This window comes from Monodon monoceros, unplaced genomic scaffold (genome assembly GCF_005190385.1).
Source record: "Monodon monoceros isolate NGI ecotype Baffin Bay Population unplaced genomic scaffold, NGI_Narwhal_1 Super_Scaffold_11, whole genome shotgun sequence".
NCBI classification, from domain to species: domain Eukaryota; kingdom Metazoa; phylum Chordata; class Mammalia; order Artiodactyla; family Monodontidae; genus Monodon; species Monodon monoceros.
The window spans coordinates 15,473,074-15,490,758 of record NW_021703767.1 but is presented as its reverse complement, the minus strand read 5'-3'; the positions used below and the strand labels follow the sequence as shown (position 1 = coordinate 15,490,758).

The 17,685-nt window shown below is 37.9% G+C and overlaps 1 protein-coding gene across 2 annotated transcripts in view; it reads left to right on the top strand.

Moving 5' to 3' along the window:
* Positions 1–17,685, top strand: part of BACH1 (BTB domain and CNC homolog 1) — a 46,764-nt gene that overhangs the window by 3,988 nt on the left and 25,091 nt on the right. Inside the window, exons 1-2 of one of the 2 annotated variants that reach the window (XM_029215027.1) lie at positions 16,267–16,295; positions 16,970–17,030. The exons of the other annotated variant lie outside the window; for it this stretch is intronic. The gene's annotated coding sequence lies outside the window, so the exon portion shown is untranslated. Of the gene's footprint in view, positions 1–16,266; positions 16,296–16,969; positions 17,031–17,685 lie in introns of those variants that run through there. 2 annotated transcript variants of the gene reach the window in all.

Genomic DNA, 17,685 nt, shown 5'->3' with positions numbered 1-17,685 from the left:
AGGGCAAGTAACATAGGACATGGCTTTTTAGTAAAGGAATCTAACAGTTCCAGCAAAATGCTCTAGAGGCAGTTTTCACCAGTTATATGGAATTGGCTTTTGAAGAAATAACATCTGCCATCCTGCATCTAATCTATTCTTCATGTTATAATTGAGGGCACTGTGGTCCAGCAGGGTTAGTAACCTGTCTACCCCCTTCCTGCTTATTAACATCAGGACAGAACTCATTTTTTGATTCTCATAACTGACTTGCAGTGAACATTTAGAATGTAAATTTACCTGCCAGTTACTTCTAAGTATTGTATTTTCTTTAAATGACATGTTTGTGCTTATATAGAAAAATTATCCATGATAAACAGTAAATACGTTTATCATGTGGCTTCTTGCACCCGTTAGTAATTCAGAAAGGTTGTGTCAAACATTTTGACCATCCTTTTGACTAGAGTGTAAGTTTCTTAATGAAGATACATGTCTTCTGTTTATCTCCATGGAACAGTGAACGTGCTTTGGCTGTGTTTGTTCAGTAAACTGTCAGTTGCTGCACTAGTAGTATAATATGGATTCATTTTAGTTCTGTGGTTTTGAAACTTGGGGATTTTTAAAAGCGTGAAAGAGAAAACGGTATATGTTGTACCTCTTAAGTTATTTTAAATATGCACCGAATTGAAACCCTTGATCATTTAGAATTCTACTTTCTGTTTCCATCATTGGTGTGAGGATTGAGGAAGCACCTGGATTTAAATCATTTAGTTCATCTCCTGAGATAGAAAGAAAATTTGTCTTCTGACTTCTTTTTCCTTGTAATTGACTTAGAATTGGATTGAGCAAAATGTAATTTGGGTTGTCTAGATGCTAAACCTCTTATACATCTAATACTTTTCTTTAATATGATCACTCCTCTGGAACAGATCCTTTGTTTTATTTAGGATCAGGGACAATTTAGAGAATATTAGTAGGATCATAAAAATTGTCCCCAAGCAAATATAAGGAACAAAGAAATAGTGGTTGCCAGGATCTTGGTTGTTAATGACTGTCCTAGGAGCACTGTGGGCATGCAGTGGAGTTGGCGGGCTGCTGGCTCCTTTCTCAGTACTGACACCATTTAGAAAATGTTACATCAGTGCAGGTGAAGCTGTGTGCAAATCATATTCTTTTAAAAATAAATTTAAGTCATTTTCTTAATGCCTTAGGAAAGTTAGTAATCAAAGGATATATATATTTTTTATAAATTTATGTATTTTATTTATTTACTTTTGGCTGCGTTGGGTCTTCGCCGCTGCACGCGGGCTCCCTCCAGCTGCTGCAAGCAGGGGCCACACTCTTCGCTGCGGTGCGGGCCTCCCACCGCAGTGGCCTCCCTCGTTGCGGAGCAGGAGCTCCAGGGGCGCGGGCCCCAGCAGTTGCGGCACATGGGCTCAGCAGCCATGGCGCACGGGCCCAGCCGCTCCGCGGCATGTGGGATCCCCCCAACCAGGGCCCAAACCCATGTCACCCGCATTGGCAAGCGGACTCTTAACCACTGCGCCACCAGGGAAGTCCCCAAAGGATATTTTTGTAAGAAAATAACTGTTCTTAGCTTCTATCTGGTAAAGTCATTTTCACTTTTTTAATTGGTCATTTCTTAGATTGAATCAGAGTCATAGTGGTTAGCTGTACTCCACTTCCCCATCCCCCATTAAAGTGGAATTACATTAAAAAGTGTTTTATATAGTGGGGTCATTTTTTCAGTTCCTTTGTGCCTGGACCTTGTCAGTATCCCACCTCTAAGGTTATAGACTAAACCTGGTATGGGGAATATCTTACCTCCCTCTTCTGCCTTTTTTTTTTTTTCCCTGTCATTAAACTTTTCTTTTTACTGACTGGTCATCCTCTAGGATTCCCAGGGGAGATGTTTTTGGCCTAAGGAGATGAACTCTTAGGGTCTTATTGAAAAAATGGGAAGACCCTACTTGCTGGTTTCTTCATATCCTTAATGCCTTATTCCTTCTCTAAAATGTGCCAGTGTCTTTTGGAAGTCAGTTAAATCAGTGAGGAGATGTACTTATCCATCAGAGAGTTTGCTATAAAATAGGTGGCTATAAAAGATTAGTCTTTCAATGAACTTACTAGGTTGTAATTATTGGTTGGTCAATTTGGAGTAAGTGCGTTTTGGTAAGATCAGTAATTTCATTACTGAGTATTTTGCACTGAACTGTTATTTTATAAAATGTAAAGTGGTTGTCAGATCTTGGCCCAAGACACTTTACATTTTCAGAGTACCTAATGTCTCTATTTACTCTGTTTTTCTGAGGAGTGTTCCCAGCAGGGCTCCTCTAGATAGGATTTACTACTAAAATTAGAAGGGGAAGTAAGAAAAAAGACATTGCCCTTTTAATCAGTTTTCCTACATTAGTAAGAGACTTTTGAAGTAGAAAAGAATTTTGCCCAGCTGAATAGGGATCTTTGCTTCATTCCTTCATTCCCAGTTGTCATCCAGAGATATCAAAGGAAATGCTGCTTAGGGATGAGTCTTAGCTACCACCAACTTTGCCTGCTTCATTGTCTCTTGGACTGTTGCAAGTACTGTTCAAGCTCTAGATATATTTCTCTGGGTTTTTAGAAAAACGTGTTTTGCCTTTGAGCGCATGTCTGTTGTCACTGGCCTGGTTTGTTGCCTGTTCCAGACCGCAGGAGGTCTGGGACACCTTTTCCTCTCTGGAGCAGGTTGGCAACAGTGCTCACCAGTGGCAGAGCTGCTCAGATACTAGCACGCCTCCCTGCCATTGCTTTTCATACACCAGTGTGGAAACATCCTCTTCTCTCCTACTGAGTTAACTTTGACCAGCTCTCTGATCCCTGGGGAGTAAAGAATAATTGTGTTTTTAAGTTTCAAGGCACTTTGGTCTCTTATCTTCCTGTGCATGTTGTTCTTCTCCCCAGTTTACACTCAAACACATATTCTGGTGTGAGTAGATAGTAGGGTTGCTAAACTCATTTCAACATTCATGGTATGCCTACGTGTTAGGTATTGGGTGTACATTTGGTTTATGAAACAAATATTTGTGCCTTGATATGCCAGGAACTTTTCTAGATGTTGGCAATACAGAATTATTCAGAGGTTACAGTCTGACAGGCAGACCATTACTATAGCATGTGTTAATTGCTAAAATAGCAACATGTAAGATGTGGCTTGAAACCATAGGATATGAGAAGCCTAAGTTTTGGGAAATTAAGAAAGCCTTAGGAATGTCAGTGATGAATGCATAATTTAGTGGAGGAGGCAGCTTGTTTTGACCACTCTTTCGAGAAGCATAGCAATGAAGAGTAGGGAAGAGAGAGATTTTAGTTGGGGGAGGTTGGGTCAAGAAGGTTGTGTGTCTGCATCTGTATGTATTTAAAAATAAGGTCAGTGGGAAAAGGTTGAAAATGCAGGATATGTCTTTCTTTTGTCTGTGGCTAGTTCCTCCTATGGTTGCAAGATGACTGGCACAAGTTCAAGTGTACCAGTAAATATAACTGAGTTTCTTGGAAGAAGACTTTTTTTTTTTTTCTGTGATGTCTCTTTATTAGTGATAAAAGCCTTTCCCAAAGACCTCATAGTGAATACCACCCTAGCCTCTCCTTTGTGGGGCCAGCATTGCATAAGTTTACGCCTAAATCAGTCAACGTGAAGAGAAGTGGGACCACTGTGATTGGCTTAAATGGATTGCGATTCATCTTGGGTTGGGACTAGGGCCAGCATTGCATAAGTTTACGCCTAAATCAGTCAACGTCAAGAGAAGTGGGACCACTGTGATTGGCTTAAATGGATTGGGATTCATCTTGGGTTGGGACTAGGGTTTGCTACCCCAGAAACTCATGGCCTCAGGTAGAGAGCAGATTTGTGGGCACAATCAGGATGTGGTTAGAAAATGAGGGGGCGAATGGAACTGGATGGCCAACAGTGTCATCCTTGCCTGCTACTTGTATCAACACTACACACAGACACATACTTCTGAGTAGAAAAAGAAAATGTGATTTTCTTTGGATTTGGAGTTTTTGGTGATTTTTTTCCTCTTATGTATCCTACTATGATCAAGTATTATTTTTACAGTCAGATCAAATGTTTTATTTTAAAATGATTTTAAAATTGAAAATTTGCCTGTTCTATCCAAAAAATTACATGTAGTAGGAATACATTTCTTTCAGTACTGTAAACCAGGGGTCCCCAACCCCCGGGCCACAGACTGGTACTGGGCCCTGTTAGGAGCTGGGCTGCACAGCAGGACGTGAGCAGTGGGCAAGTGAGCGAAGCTTCATCTGCTGCACCCCATCGTGCACATTACCGCCTGAACCATCCTCCCTGACATCCGTGGAAAAATTGTCTTCCATGAGACCAGTCCCTGGTGCCAAAAAGGTTGGGGACTGCTACTCTAAATAGTTCTAAGGTTCTCTGTTATTCTCCTAATACTTTCAGGGAAAGAAGAATATATAATAATATCTTGTAGCTTCTGATTGTGTCTGTACCAAGAGGACCACTCTCTCTCTTACTCTGTAGGGCATGCCCATCTGTGATGTCTGTGGCTCTCAGTGAGTGGTGAGGCTAGTCTGGTTTGAATGGAATGGCTGATTCATTGCCTGGATAGGCCAGCGTTCTTTGGAACCCACATTCTTGAATCTGGGATACAAACAGGAACATCACTCCCTCTTTACACACTCATTCTTCTTCTAGGAGGGAAAGCTGTCCTGTGGTTAGTTTATTTGCCATTCTTTTCAGACTTCAAGAATAATTCCACTTTAATTTTATACAGTGTTCCTGTAGCACTCCTAAACTGTTTACTGCACTTTGATATGTTCAAAGGAGTTGCGTTTCATTCTTGTTCCTTCTTCTCAATCCTAAGTTTTGGTGCTTTGTATGGATGAGAAAGGCAAACAAATAATGTAAATACATAAATACTTAGTGTTGTAAATTCATAAAATAGAAAATAATTACTAATAGTTTTTTTTCTATTTGAGAATATCGAATAGCTGTGATAGATGGTTAGGGTAGGCTTCTGAAATGGTGTTACTTTTTTGGATAGAATTTAGAAAGAATACTGCCAAAATAATTTTCATCTCAGGTAAAAAAATCAATAGTATTTACCTACTCAGTTGTTCCTCAAATAATATTTGAACTGAGAAATATTTCAGCTTTTTTTTTTTTTTTAACAGGCCTCAAATTATTACTTATTTGACTAAATCTTGTGACTGTATATTGGGAAGTAGCTATCTGAGGGCTCAGGTGGAAAGTCTACAGCTTGTTAATCTCCATTTTAGAGATGGTAATTTTTGCCTTCCAAGCAAACATCAATGACAAGAAATAGATTTAAAAATTTTAGTTTTAGCTATGTATATTGAGATACCTAGTACTATAGTGCCTACCAGGGATTAGTGGATTAGGTTATCTTTAAATAAAGCATTTCAATTTAGTACCTCTACTAAAATTAAAAAGTTTCATATCTGTGATTCATATTCTAATTGCTCTACTGTAACTGCTGCCTTATTTAATTAACATTGTTACTTAACATTTTTTCCTCTTAATCCTTTTTTTTGACTCAAATTTATTATGAGTTGGGGTGAGAAGGTGTTTAAGGAATGGTTGGGAATTTGAAGGGCACCTTTTTGGTGGTTTGCTTGTTTTTTCAGTTACTTTGCATGCGATATTTGTCAAGTCTTAGACCTACAGAGGGTCATTCTGACCTAGATCTAGTTTTAGGGCTTTCACTTCCTCTCGGCAATCAGAAGTAAATAATGTGAATCACGGTTATAATTTTTACAGTTTGAAAACAAAATAACATATGAATATTTCATTATGAATATGGGACATGAACACTTATTATTCTATATGGAAAGTGACTTTTGGTGAAATATCTCCAGCTGTGTGTCCTTCGTTGAATTTTCCATATGTAGTTGGGTATAACTACAAACTTTGATTTAAGTTCAGCATAGTTTGGTGTCAGATTCTTTTTAATGATATATGAGATTATGTAATCCAAGAAGTGTTAATCAGAAATTAATAAACTAAATATTGAGTAATAAGGAAAAATTTCTATTCCATAAATCCCCTTTTAATTTGTTTGTCTAACGTTCTCATCACACACACAGGATACTTGAGACATTTCCCTCTAGTCTTGTTTTTTTTATCCTCCTCACTTTTACCCCCACCCTCAAAACAACCTTGCTATTCAGGCCATGTCATATGAATTGAAATGTAATATTTGGACCTGGGGCAGAGGAACTTTTTAACCTCTAAGTGACTGACCCTCTAAGGGCTTCAGTTTCCTCATCTGTAACCAAAGTGTGGAAGTGGGTTGTATTGGGTGAGTGTGCTCTTTCAGTTGCTAATTCTTTGGGTCTGTGAAATTATCAATTTTCTTGAGCAGACTTGTATAATTTTAATATTTTCTTTTTATCTTGTTGAGATCTTTATTAGGCTCACTGACATTTCATTCTTAAAGGTTCAGGAATCTCTGTATTTTGTAGTTTAACTCTTGGGTTTGTAGAACCTTTGAAAATGCAGTATTCTTTTCATCATCTTTTGGATAAAGATGGCAATAATAATAATAAAATGTTAATGATCTCATGCCAGGCACTGTGCTATTAAATGAGCCCAGCCATTCAATCCTTAGAGTAAGTGTTGATGTTGTTTTCCTTATGGGGAACCTAAAGGGTGAGGTCAGGTATCTTATAGATCACACCGTTGGTAATGTCTGTAGAACCTTAATTATATCCCAGTACTTCCCGTTCTTTCCAATATCGTGCTGCTGGTTGTTTTAAAATACCTAAAATTGATTTTCTTTTGCATTTCATAATTCTATATATTTGGTGTTTAGCACTTTATCCTTTTCGAAGGGCTTTGTGACATAAGTAGGGCAGGGGCTCCCTCCTTAAGTCTCAAGGGTACACATTTGCCCGTGTTCACGGAGCTAGACCTGACTTGATGGGGTTTTTCTCCTTATTTTCCTGTAACAGGGTTCTCTTTTTCCACATCACAGCATCTTTTTATTTTAAATTTCTATAAAATTTAATCTATTCTTTTGTGTTTACTTTGAAGATATCAGTGGAGGCTGCTGTGTTTTAGAGTTGCCCATGAATTTTCTAGATAATGACAAACCAATATCCTGATGAGTGGAGGAAGCATCCATTATCAAGGGGGAAAAAAGTTAATTGACATCCTTTGGGAGCCTTCAAGACAGCCAAAAGAAATGTGAATTGCATTTTTTCCGAAGGCGTATTTTTTTGTTTATGGTTTGTTGTCTCTTTGAACATTTTTCTGATTATAAAGTAATATGTGTTTATGGTTAATAATTTGAATGCAGAAACAGGCAAACAAAAATTACCTAGATGTAACCATTGTTAGTACTTTGATACATATCCTAACTAGAGGTGGAGGAACCAAGGTTTCTGGACATGTTAAATGTGAAATGCCTGTTAGACAAACAAGTAGTAATTTGAGTATGCAGTTGGATACATGAGTACGAAGTTCAAGAGAATAGTCGAGATTAGACCAAATATAAATATGAGAGTGTACAGTAAGTCCATGAGTGATCGTGTCCACGCTGTGAGTCTGGATGAGTTCTTGTAGGGAGTGTTACAAAGAGGAGGCGAGATCTGAGGACCAAGCCCTGGCTCTCCAGCATTTAGAGGTTTGGAGGAGAAGGAGAATCCACGGAATTGACAGGGGGCTGCTGGTGAGGTGGTAAATCTGAGGCCAAGTGAAGAAACGATTTCAGGGAGGGAATGATCACCCTGTTGAATGTTGCTGAGATGCTGTCTAAGAAGACCCAAAATTTGCCATTTGGCAATGTGAAGGCCGCAGATCCTCACAAAGTAATTCCCATGGAGTTGAGGGGAAAAGGTCTGATTTCAGTGGGCTCAAATGAAATTGGGAGAGAGGGAAGTGGAGATGGTGTGAATATAAACGGGTTTTTTGGGGAGTTCTATAAAGAAGAGCAGTGAATTTTACTGTAATTAGAAGGATGTGGGGAGGGTCAAGAAATTTTATTTCAAGAAATGAGCCATTACAGTATTTTTGTATGCCAATGGGAATGTATGTATTCATTTTTTCCTCATATTTTGCTTGGTGAGACTTTGCAGAAGTTTGTCAATTTTATTGGTTTCCTTAAAGAATCAGCTCCTGGGGAGAAAAGGGGATTGGAAGGGATTGAGATTGACATATATACACTATAGAAACTATGTATAAAGTAACTAACTAATGAGAACCCACTGTATAGCACAGGGAACTCTACCCAGTGCTCTGCGGTGACCTAAATGGGAAGGAAATCCAAGAAAGAGGGGATATATGTATATATATAGCTGATTTACTTTGCTGTCAGCAGAAAGTAACACAACATTGTAAAGCAACTATACTCCAATAAAAATTAATTTAAAAAAAATCAGCTCATGGTTTAAGTCATCAGTTCTATCGAAAATAGCTGCAAAATTTTATTATGTGAGTGGTTTTCTTGGTGGAAATACAGTAGATTTCATTAGATTCTGTAAGTCGGAGAACCAGTGCTACAGTTTGGAAGTTTTAACAGCTTGTTTCCCTAAAAGATACCCTTACATTTTTAAAGATTCTATCTGAATTGATATCTTTGTGAATATGATATATTAAACAGTATGTATAACATTGTTCCCAAACAAGAAGAAATCTTACTATATTTTTCTACCCTTCCTATCGCCTAGTTTTGTTAAAATAATCTAAGATTTTGGTTAAAGATTGATTTTTCTCTTTATCAAATTCCTTTTCTATTTGAAGAATCTTTGAAAAGTTGCATTAAGACTTACAGCCAAGTTATCAACAGTTTAGACTTAACTGTTTCACTATTTTTTGTTTACTGTCTATTTAAACATCTTTTAAGTTTATGTTTTTATGAAGTATTACATATTTTTGATTTAAAAACAATAAATTTATCATAAAGCACCTTCATCTGTTGCACACCTAATTCTGCTTCAAAGATAATATTCATCTTTACCCATTTCTGCTATTTAATTTTTTAGAGACACAGACCTCTGTGTCTCTAAGATGTTTTATACCTCATTTTATTTATGAACCTAAGATGTTATCTGTTTACTTTCTGTTACCATAGATGTTGATTTTGTTTGCTTCTGCCATCCCATCAGCTGTATTTATAATCATTCCATTTCTGTTCTTCGTCACCTCTACAATCCCCCTCCACCTTTTTTAAAATTTGGTCTCATTAATCTAAGGCAGTATCGTTTGACTCTGTACATTATAAGTTATATAGAAATACTACCTTTCCTTTCAGTTCTGTCTGATTCCATCTCTCAACTGGCCACTTTTATTTTACTAAGGTTAGTAGTTACATTTCATTTAATAACCATAATTAAGTCTTCCATTATTTGTTCTGAAAGTTGAAAACCAGTATTATTATATCTATGTCCATATTGGGCACTGGAAAGCTAAGTAACATGCTATTACACTTTTTTCTTTACGGTTTCACCGTCACCCTGTGCCACTCAAAAACATTTTTTTTTTTTTGTTTAAATTGAAGTATAGTTGATTTACAATGTTGTGTTAGTTTTAGGTGTACAGCACAGTGATTCAGTTATACATCTATATCTATGTATCCTTTTTCAGATTCTTTTTCTGTATAGGTTATTAGAGAATATTGAGTATAGTTCCCTGTGCTGTACAGTAGGTCCTTGTTGGTTATCTGTTTTATACGTAATAGTGTGTAGATACACACTCTTAATACCAAACTCCTAATTTATCCCTCCCCCCCCCCAACTTTCCCCTTTGGTAACCATAAGTTTGTTTTCTATGTCTGTGGGTCTATTTCTGTTTTGTATATAAATTCATTTGTATCTTTTCTTTTTTTTAGATTCCACATATAAGTGATATCATATAATGTTTGTCTTTCTCTCTCTGGCTTACTTCACTTAGTATGATAATCTCTAGGTTCATCCTTGTTGCTGCAAATGGCATTATTTCCTTCTTTTTTATGGCTGAATAATACTCCATGGTTGTGTGTGTGTGTGTGTGTGTGTGTGTGTGTGTGTTTGTATCACATCTTCTTTATCCATTCCTCTGTCGATGGACATTTAGGTTGCTTCCATGTCTTGGCTATTGTAAATAGTGCTGCCGTGGGCATTGGGTTGTATTTATCTTTTCAAATTGTGGTTTTCTCTGGATATATGCCCAGGAGTGGGATTGCAGGATCATATGGTAGCTCTATTTTTAGTTTTTTAAGGAACCTCCATACTGTTCTCCATAGTGGCTGTACCAATTTACATTCTCACCAACAGTGAAGGAGGGTTCCTTTTTCTCTACACTCTCTCCAGCATTTATTATTTCTAGAGTTTTTGATGATAGCCATTCTGACTGGTGTGAGGTGATACCTCATTATAATCCTGATTTGCATTTCCCTATTTATTAGCGATGTTGAGCATCTTTTCATGTGCCTTTTGGCCATCTGTATGTCTTTGGAGAAATGTCTGTTTAAATCTGCCCATTTTTTGATTGGGTTTTTTTTTTTGGTATTGAGCTGTATGAACTATTTTTTTTTTTTTTTTTTTTGCGGTACACGGGCCTCTCACTGTTATGGCCTCTTCCGTTGCGGAGCCCAGGCTCTGGACACGCAGGCTCAGTGGCCATGGCTCACGGGCCCAGCCGCTCTGCGGCATGTGGGATCTTCCCAGACCGGGGCACGAACCTGTGTTCCCTGCATCGGCAGGCGGACTCTCAACCACTGCGCCACCAGGGAAGCCCTGTATGAACTATTTGTATGTTTTGGAGATTAATCCCTTGTTGGTTGCATCATTTGCAAATATTTTCTCCCATTCTGTAGGTTGTCATTTTGTTTTGTTTTATTTATGGTTTCCTTTGCTGTGCAAAGGCTTTTAAGTTTCATTAGGTCCTGTTTGTTTGTTTTTGTTTTTATTTCCATTACTCTAGGAGATGGATCCAAAAAGATATTGCTGCAATTTATATCTAAGAGTGTTCTGCCTGTGTTTTCCTGTAGTTTTATAGTATCTGTTCTTACACTTAGATCTTTAATCCATTTTGAGTTTATTTTTGTGTGTGGTGTAAGAGAATGTTCTAATTTCATTCTTTTACATATAGCTGTCCAATTTTCCCAGCACCACTTATTGAAGAGGCTGTCTTTTCTCCATTGTATATTTTTGTCTCCTTTGTCATAGATTAATTGACCATAGGTGCCTGGGTTTGTTTCTGGGTTTCTATCCTCTTCCATTGATCTATATTTCTGTTCTTGTGCCAGTACCATACTGTATTGATTACTGTAGCTTTGTAGTATAGTCTGAAGTCAGGGAGCCTGATTCCTGCACCTCTGTTTTTCTTTCTCAAGATTGCTTTGGCTATTTGGGATATTTTGTGTTTCCAGAAACATTTCTAACATCAAATTCAAATAATAGTTAACAGTTACAGAGCACTTGTGTGTGTCAGGCACTGTCTTAAGGACATGATGTATATTATTTCATTTGATCCTCCCAACAAAAAGTACTATTCTTGTCCCTTACTTCTCCCCACCCCCCAAAAAAAGGGAATTGTCAGAGAGATGTAAAGTAATTTGCCCAACTGGCAGGATTGCCACCAAGCTGTAAAATAGTGTTCTGTGCTGTCCACCTCTGGAGCGCTCTAGAGCAGCCAGCTGCCATGTTTGTGAGGTTCTGAGAGAGTCAGTCTTAGGTGTGCTCGCTGATGATTAATCTCTGTCCTTCTTATCTCTAGCCCCTGATTGTGGGATCTTATAGATGTCTGGGGTGAATACTTTGAAAGTGGTGTGGGAATGCGGGTGCTGAGTGAGTTAGGGAATTTTACTCTTCAGGGGAATTGTTGGAAGTTTTCACTCTGCTTTTTTTTTCCCCTTTGAGTTTCTTATAGGAGTCCTAAGTTAACTGGGATAGTAACTAGTACACCCCCCTTTCTGCCCATCAGTTGCTCAGCTTAGAGAACCTATAGTTAACATCATATTTCATGGTGAAACATTGAAAAATGTCCTTACAGGAAGGCAAGGATGCCCTTTCTCACCACTCTCACTATTCAGTCGTTGCAGTAAGGGGAAAAAAGAAGTAAGTGTAAAGATGGGAAAGAAGTAAAACTGCCTCTATTTGCAGATGACATGATTGTGTACGTAGAAATCCTAAGGAATCTACAAAGAAACTGTCAGAACTAATAAGAATTAAGTAAGGTTGCAGAGAATTTAAGGTTAATATGAAAAAAAAACTATGTTTACACAGTAGCAGCAGAAAACCAGAAAATGAAGTTTAACAAACAAATCCGTTTATAGTATCTACAAAATACCGTAAAATACTTAGAAATAAATTTAACAAAAGATATGCAAGCCCTCTTTACTAAAAAACATCAGAATAATGCTGAGAGAAATTAAAGAAGACCTAAGTAAATGGGGAGATATGCCATGTTCATGCATCAGAAGACTCAGTTTGTTAGATGTTGGTTCTCCTAAAATTGCTGTGTAGATTCATTGCAATTCTAATCAAAATTCTACTGGCTCTTACAACTCAAGAAGTAGACAGCCCAGTTAAAAATGGGCAGAAGAATTGAACAGACATTTCACAAAAGAAGATATACAGATGGCCAATAAGCATATGTAGGGATGCCGAACATCATTAGCCATCAAGAAATGCAAACTAAAACCACAGCTCTATACCACTGTATATTTATTAGGTTAGTTAAGATTAAAAAGACAGACAATACCAAGGTTGGTGAGAATGTGGAGCAGCTGGAGTTGCCATACACTGCTGGTAGCAATGAAAATGATACAATTACTTTGGAAAGTGTTTAGCAGTTTCTCAGAAGTTAAACAGAAACCCACCATATCACTCCGCTTCTCCACTTCTAGGTATTTAGTTACCCAAGAGAAATGAAGTAATGTCCATGCAGATGTTCACTGAAGCTTTATTACAATAATCCCAAACTGGAAACAATGTAGTTGTCCTCCATCTTTATTACAATAAAAAGTCCATCTACCATTAAATGGATAAACAAATGGTGGTACATACATGTAATGGAATAGTATTCAGCAATAAAAAACCCAAACATCTAATGTCTGCAACCTGATCGTCATTAAGCCAAGTGAAAGAAACCTGAAGCCAAAGTACATAATGTGTGATTCCATTTATATAAAAATCATAGAAAATGCATGCTGATCGACAGTGACATAAAGCAAATCATTGGTTACCTGGAGCCAGGGGAACAAGGAGGGAGAGACCTCAAAGAGGCATGTGGAATTTTGAGAAGTGATGGAAATTTATCTTGATTGTGGTGGTGGTTTTATTCACATATACAAGTGTCAAAACTCATTAAATGCTCTGCTTTGAACAGTGCAGTTCATTCAAGGAAAATCATACCTCTAAGTTGATAAATAAAATAGTGACTGACAAGTGCATGTTAGAAAATATATAATTCAGTAAATAAGCTGTACCGGTATAAGCCAATTCTAGTTGCTAGTTCATGTTTTCATAACATAGTCATATTCCATTGAGGTGTAACAGTCCTACTAAGAATAACATAGCTGCCAAATCTGTTAAATAAATAAAAGACTTCATTGTTTCTTAAATTTTTTGTAGTAAGAAGGTATAACAGAAGAATCTGTTACTCTTGTTTTAGTTCTGGTACTTGGATTTCCGTGTTCCTTTTTTCTTCCTTTATTCCCTTCCAAGCTATTTTAAACTTATTACCCAGAAGTTAACAAATTTGAATTTGTTGATTTGGGAAGTAAAAAAACCTTTTGTTTCTGATCTGTTACCAGGTGAGTCCATAAACAACTGTAAACTTCTGTAACCATTCAAACTTCTCCCTTCTAAGTATAATTTTAGCTTCATAATTTCACATATGGAATTAGACCAAGTAAGTATAACAAGATCCATGATTAAATATGTAATTTTCAATAATAGGAAAAGTAAATGGAAAAAAATCCAACTTTCTCTCTATGGAACTTCACATTTGTTGTAATAACCATGAGCTGCAAAAGTTGTAGTGATTCCCTCACCCCATCACCTCCATTTTTAAAAAAGCTATAGCATCTTTTGTTACGTAATTTTAACATAGATTGTCAGGTTGTTTTCCCATATGTCACTGTAGAAGTCCTTAAAACACAATGTCATCGTTTTTGGTGCTGCTATAAGCACTTGTGCTACTTACCTTAATTCAAACTTACGTTTTCTGTTTTCCTTTAGCTTTTTTTTGGTATATGCATCCATGTACCTTATCTAGTCATACTTAAGGTTTCTTTTCATAAGGCTGAGAGAAGTGGATTTAGAAAATGTGATTATCAGATACACTGTTTAAACAAGCATGATATTTAGGATCTGCACATGATTAAAGAAAATAGCAAACCTTGGTTCTGATTTATTCCTACTGGCTGTTTCTGGCTGGTAAGTCAGGTCTTAGAACATTGGAAGAATGCAGATTTAAGTTATTGTCTGTGATTTCAGCTCCCAAAGAATTTTTGATGCTAAGGTTCTTTCAAAATTGGGGATAATAAGAAGAAGAGCCCTTATCTTTAAGAAGATTCTTTCCTATGAGCATCTCCACCTTAAATTAAAAAAAAAAGTTTTTTAAAGGCCTTTAAAGAAAAGATAAAGGACTGAAGGTGTAAACACATGATACTGTTTGGCCTTTGCCATCCTCTTGAAAAACAGAAGATAAGGCTCACCTAATTTAAGAACACTTAAACTCTTGGTATCTTGGGTATATTGTAACAGGTACTGGCTTAGCAGATTTTGAAGCTAAAGAGGGAGCCAAGAAGGGTGGCGTGGTAGGAAGAATTTGCCTGTTTTCCAAAGACCCTGCCCTGAAATTGAGTGAGGCAAAAGTAATTGACAGGATGATGGGTGGTGGCAGGCAGAAGCAATAAGGAGAAAAAGGCAGAAATTCCAAATGGCCACAAGAAAGAAGGAGGAGAGTTGGGAGGAATTCGCCCAGGCTGCAGATGAAGGGCACTGCCTTTATATAAAGGCCGAGACATTTGCCTGTTGTGCCATTTCTGATGTCCAGGGTCACCAGTCTCTCATGCCCAGCCATACACACGCACCCCCTTGGCTACCAACTATTTTGAAAATAGTCGTTCTCATTAATTGAATATTATGGTTAAATGAGAATTCACCAAAAAGTAGTTTTTATTTGAAGTCTTACTGCAAATACCTTTAGGAATGCCCACATTCCTGTGGAAGTTGTTTATAGTGATCATTGTCGTCTCTTTCACCCCAAAGTACCATTTTCATTTTGAACATCTCCAGGTTGTGTTCTTCTTGAACGTAGGGACTGTCTTTTGTTAGTGTTTTCACGGCATCTAGTTTATTATGTGGCACAGGTAGGCACTTGTCAAAAGAACATTTGTCATCATTCAGTGAAGATGAAGGATGTTCAGGTGATAGTCTTTTTCATATGAATCCTTGGTGTTAGGTTACTCCCTGTGCCCTGCTACATTGAGAATTAAAAAACAATGAAGTCCTGTGAGATTTGAGATGAATAAACGTCCAGCTCTTCTGTGTATGTGGAACTTCATCTTTATTCTGAATTTCTATTATGAAGCATTATAGGTCTGGCTCCATGATCCAATATTCACCTCAGGATTTTAAAAGTTTTTTTTTTAAGTACATTATCTTTAAGGTTATTGAAATGTGATAAAGCAACATCATCTTGTTTCTTTTAAAAAATGATTTTGAAAGCAAAAACATTAAGAAGTAACTATTAAAACTTAAATTTATATTGTGTATATTGAGCAGAGAGTAGAAGTTATTTCCAAATTGAGATGCAGGAAGCTTTAAAATGCCTGTTCATCCTTTATCAGCATTACTGAATGAATCAGCAATTTGCTCAGGTCAGTGAACTTTATTTTGAACTGTAACAATAGTTTCTATTTCCAAGAATATAGAAAAATTCATGTGTGACATAGGAATCGGAATTTGGTGTTAAGAAATTAACAGAATTTTAGGTCTGGCAGGCTCTGGGGGGGTATTATATCTTACTGTTTAGGTTTGAAAAATGATAGAAGGTGACAGATGTTAGAAGGATGTGTGCCATTCTTACCTGGTTTAGTCATTACTTAGTTATTGTTATTTGGTAATATTGGATTATTGACCACTTAGATGGCTTTCAGAATTAGGAAAATGGAATTTCAGAACAACTTTTTGTAGTGCTCCATGCTAATGAGGCCAAGTTTGGGTAGTTGTGTTGGCTGTGTTTATAGTTGCCAACCTTTGCTCTCCTTTGGCCAGTTGCTCCCAGAGCTGGGCCTCCCTTTTGCTCCTCCTGACTCTGGAAAACCTATCCAAGGAATCTTCTCTGAGTACGTGGCTCAGCAGCATTGTTCCCTTATGTATTGGGTTAGCTGACTGTGCTGTGTTTGGAAGATGTAGGTGATTGGGGTTCTGGGTTTATACTAAAAATGCCAAGTCATTTGTTCAGAAGCAAGTACCTGCATTGGGCCAGGTACTCTGTTACATGCTTGAGTTATGGCAGAGAACAAGTCAGGCAAGGTTTTGACATTTACTCTGAGATCTAAAGGTGAGGAGTTAGTCAGCTGAAGAGTAGAAGTCCAGTGGGGAGAGCATGTGCAAAGGTCCTGAGGTCAGAAGGAGCTTGGTGCCTTTGGGCGAGAAGGAAGGAAGGTCAGGCTGGAGAATAGTGAGAGAGGGAGACAAAGGCTTTTGAGGCAAGGCTGGATTAATAGAAAACCCAACCAGGCAGGTCTGGAGGGCATGCTAAGGATTTAGAATTGATCATAAGAAATTTGGAAGACGTGGGGTTTTCAGCAAGGGAGACACTGATATAGGGGAATAAATTGGAGAGGATCAAGAGGGGCTTGAGGGGGCTGAGGCTTTTGTTATTTGTATTATAATTAATAGCTAATATTTATAATTTGTTTGCTTTGGGCCACTGTGTTCAACCCTTTACCCTCATTTTCTTCATGTAAACCTCACAACAACCCAGTGAAGTGTTGCTGTTATCCTTGTTTTACAGGTGAGGAAAACAAGACCCAACCCAGCAAGGGTTAAGCAGGTTGTCCAAGGCCGTATAGTAAGTAAGTGGCAGAGCTGGGATTTGAACCCAGACAGCGTATGATTCTAGACCCTGTTCTGTTAGCCAGTGGGCTTGTGTTTTTAATGTATGAGGTCATGGTCCATTATTGGTTCTTGAAATTTGAGTGGATCACAACTGGAATTATTTTTTTAATAGAACAGAGTAGATATTAGACTGCTTTGCACTAGTAAGGATAAAATATTGATATGTGAAATTTTGTGCCACTTTTCATTTTATATATTTGTACATGTGTGAGCTTGTAAGACATTGCAAGAGGATAAACAGCATTTGTCTAGGCAAGAGCCAGTGTGATGGCTTGGACTGGAGTTGTGGCGGTGTAGACGGAGACAAATGGGTCTCAGCTGTAAGAGGTCGAGGCACCAGGCCTCGGTAAGAGATTGGGCACTGGGGCCGAGTGTGGGAGGTGTCAGCGATGAGTCCCACATCCCGGGTGGCGGTTAACTCCCGATTCTCAGCTGCCGCTGATGGGACTTGGTGTTGGCATATGGCCCAAACCTGCAAGCTGACCAACTTATGAGCAAACCTGTCACAGAAAACGGCTCAACAGGAGGGTTGAGCCAAGAGTAAATTCTCTCTCCTGAATTTGAGGCGAGTAGTGAGCAAACTGGTGGCAGTGGGCCACACAAACACATGTG